This window comes from Colobus angolensis, unplaced genomic scaffold, assembly GCF_000951035.1.
Source record: "Colobus angolensis palliatus isolate OR3802 unplaced genomic scaffold, Cang.pa_1.0 Scaffold50, whole genome shotgun sequence".
NCBI lineage: Eukaryota > Metazoa > Chordata > Mammalia > Primates > Cercopithecidae > Colobus > Colobus angolensis.
The window spans coordinates 5,648,731-5,652,466 of NW_012118488.1; the positions used below are offsets into that span (position 1 = coordinate 5,648,731).

Sequence of the window (3,736 nt, forward strand, 5' to 3'; positions counted from 1 at the left end):
GTATTCTATGGTGTGTATATCCCATATTTTCTTTATCTGATCATCTGCTGATGGACACTTAGGTTGATTCCATGACATTGCTATTGTGAACAGTGCTGTGACAAACACGAGTGCAGGTATCTTTTTTTTTTTTTTTTCCAATTTGGGAGCAGGTACTGTTTATTAACCAACAAGCTTAGAAAAATAATCATGGTAGACACCTTAGTTCAGTCTTCTAGTAAGACTGTTGATCTGGTCCTCCCTGTTGCCAGCATCTCCACTTCTACAAAATGTGGTCTTTTTCTTCATTCCGCCTCATGGACAAGATAATTTGAAGGGCCACAGGAAGTTATTTGCTTCTTTGAAACGTTTTCCAACAGTATAGATCTCATGAATCAGCTCCTCCATGCAGATGATACTATATTTACCAAGAGATTGAGCAATCAAAGTGTTATCTGTCAAAGCAACTCCCTTCTTACTGATTTTGCCATAACTATGCTTGTAAATTAGTTCATTTACCTACTTCAGATTTGGGTACGCCCATGCAATATGTGGCTCTACAATCCTCAGCATGTTAACTGAAGCCTTGTTGAGCTTCACAAAGGTTCCATTGAAGATTTGGCGAAGGCGAAGAAGCTGTAACACCTTTCAGACCTTTGGGCTCACACCATTGGTACTTCTGATCCTGATGACAAACGTCAATTTGGGTTCTGCAGGTACACAGAAGTTGCCAGCTTTTCTTGCCATTCTTGCCATCTGAATTTCAGTTCTGTGCAGCTGCCTATATTCCTTGTGATAGTGCTTTGCTTTTTTATAGATAAGCTTCCTCCTTGCCTTTCGAAGCATTTTTTGGGCAAACTTCTTTCTCAGGTGCTTGATCTTCAGCTCTGTGAAATTCCTTCTCTTCTTAAGGGCTTCTGGCACAGCAGGAAAGTTCTTCTTCTTCTCTTCTACACCCTCCATGGTTCTAGCCTGAAAAAGAGCGGTATCTTTTTCATATAACAATTTCTTTTCGTTTGGGTAGATGCCCAGTACTGAGATTGCTGGGTCAAATGGTAATTTTACTTTCAGTTCTTCAAGAAATCTCCATACAGTTTTTCATAGAGGTTGTACTAATTTACTTTCCCACTGACAATGTATAAGGCTTCTGGATTTTAAAGCTCAAATGGATATGGGAGATGAGATCTTGAGCCCTTGTGTGGCAGGAAATTGGAACAGAGATCACTGAAAAAATCTGGGGCATTGAAAAGCTACACCTTTGGAGAAATTGATAGACAGAAAAAAGCTCGCTCACTGGCAGATATACTATAGTGAGATTTATTTGTCTTCTCTTGAGTTCCGAGTGCGGGATAAATTTCCCCTTGAGAATGCATAACAATATTCATTGACAACACACTTTTTTTGCACAAGTTTGAGATTCTAATGTATTCTACTTGCATGATCTTGGGAGCCATTAAGCTGAAAAATGAACATGGCACTGGTTCTAGGCAAGTCATATCCTTGGAATGACCACAGAAGCAAATACAAAACTACCCTGGAGAGCTGAATAGACCCTTAACTCAGGCTGCTTGGTATTTGCACAGATAGAGCTCTACTAGAATTGAACTCAAAAACCAAAGTTATCAAAACGCACAAGGAAACCATCTGCCATATCTAAGAGCCACTAGGCAAAAGAGACAGCAGGATTGGAGCCCCAAGAGCTTCCAGTAACAGAGCTATTAGTGGAGACCATGAAATGAGTATACCAAGAAAATCATCAAAGTTATAATAGAAGAAAGTGAGAATATCAGGAAAAATGAAGCAGGAGAACCAAAGGGACCTTGAAATGAAAAATGCGGTCATTGAAATTAAAGCTCAGTGGGCAGAGTAAAGAGTCAATTGGCCACAGTGGTGAGAACAGGACTGAACAGAAATGCTTGCAATCAGTAGATGCTCCTAAATTTCTAGCAATCTCTCTTTGGGAAGCATTGAGGTGTTAGTTTCTTGGGAGGTGAAGAGGGTTTAGAAGCATCTATGTTCATTTTTAGGTCAGCAAATAAATTTTTGAAAAATTAATAGACTTTATTTTTTAGAGCAGTTTTAAGTTCACAGGAAAATTGAGGGAAATATACAGAGTTCCCATATACCTCCATCCCTACACATGCACAACCTCTGCCACTAGGGATCTGTGGCCCCAGATTGGTACATTTGTTACAATTGATGAACCTACACTGACACATCATTATCACTTAAAATCTACAGTTTACATTAGGATTCACTCTTGATGTTGTACATTATGTGGGTTTTGACAAATACATAATGACATGTACCCATTAGGGTATCCTACGGAATAGTCTTATTGCCCTAAAAATCTTCTGGGTTCTGTTTATTCATCCTTCTCCTCCCTTAACTCCTGGCAACCATTGATCTTTTTACTGTCTTCATAGTTTTGCCATTTTCAAATGTCATATTTTTGGAATCACAAATTTTCTGATTGGCTTCTTTCACTTAGAAATATTTAAGCTTCCTCCATGTCTGCCATAGCTTGATAGCTCATTTCTTTTTTTTTTTTTTTTTAATTTTACTCTAAGTTCCAGGATATGTGTGCAGAAGTTGCAGGTTTGTTATGTAAGTATACATGTGCCATGGTGGTTTACTGCACTATCTACCCATTGAAGGTCCCTCAGACTCTTCAGTAACCTTATTCTAGCCTGTGCAATTTACATGGGAAAGAGGCACTTTCTATTCTTCTGTTTGCTGTACTCCTTTGTGGATTATTTCCAACAGAGGTCAGGGTTTTCTATTATTAAATATCTAAAGAGCTTAATGGGTGATATAAAGTCATAGAAGCATTCCAAAGCCCAATTTATCAGCTAACCAGAGGCAGCTAATGGAAGTCTCCATCCACCAGTAAGTTTGATGCAGTGAGAAGGTGGTAGGTAGAGCTGAAAGAGAAAGGAAGACTGTAAAATTTCTTTGGCTTGAACAGGGCTCACCTACAGTGGTGTAACTAGTAAGACAGGTTCCTTGATGCAAAGCATAATTGGCACCTCTTGCATGTAACCAATAGAGCACCCCTCCTTTTCTAGCTGGGAAAGTGGGTTTAGCTAAGAAAGGATGAGGTTTCCTGGATGGAGGGAGTAGGAAGAAAGTGAATTTTTCCGTTTTGGTGGTGTGGTGTTAATTTGCCAGAGAAAACACTATAGACCTCACAGTGTTGTAGATCTGAGCAAGGTTACCTGTGTTACCCTAAGCTTTTCTTACCTCCCTGTCCTCCCTACTTCCTCCCCTTTTTCCATCCCACTTCCAGCTGTTTTCCTGGCAGTCTGTGTGCCATGGTGGTAGCCAGTGTTGCTACTGTCTGGAGACGTCTGCTGGAAGATCCATAAGAAGATGGATTTCTTATCTTTGACTTCCACAGATGACCTCTTGTCTTGGACACAGGTGTGCCGGTCACACACAGCCCAGGAGCCTTGCTGAAGTGGATCATGTGCATTACCTTAGAACCACCATTGCCCTTCAATATTCTCTTTATAGGGGATAGAAGAAACTATTTTTATTTATTCAAGGCAACATGGTTGCTGAAGCGATACTGCTCTTAGGTTCTGGATAGACTGCTATAGCATTGTTTCCTTGTCTACCAGGAACAAAAGGTAGGGCACAGGGTCCAGGAGAGGAGCATAAGAAAACTTTGATATCTACCAGGTAAGGCTCTACAATGGAAGCATAGGATTTCAGGACTTTTACAATGACTGCTTTAAGTTCTCTCATTTTACAG

General features: G+C 40.1%; 1 pseudogene; it reads right to left on the minus strand.

Moving 5' to 3' along the window:
- Positions 1–201: 201 nt before the first annotated feature.
- On the minus strand, positions 202–942 carry LOC105524639 (annotated as a pseudogene).
- Between the last annotated feature and the right edge of the window lie 2,794 nt (positions 943–3,736).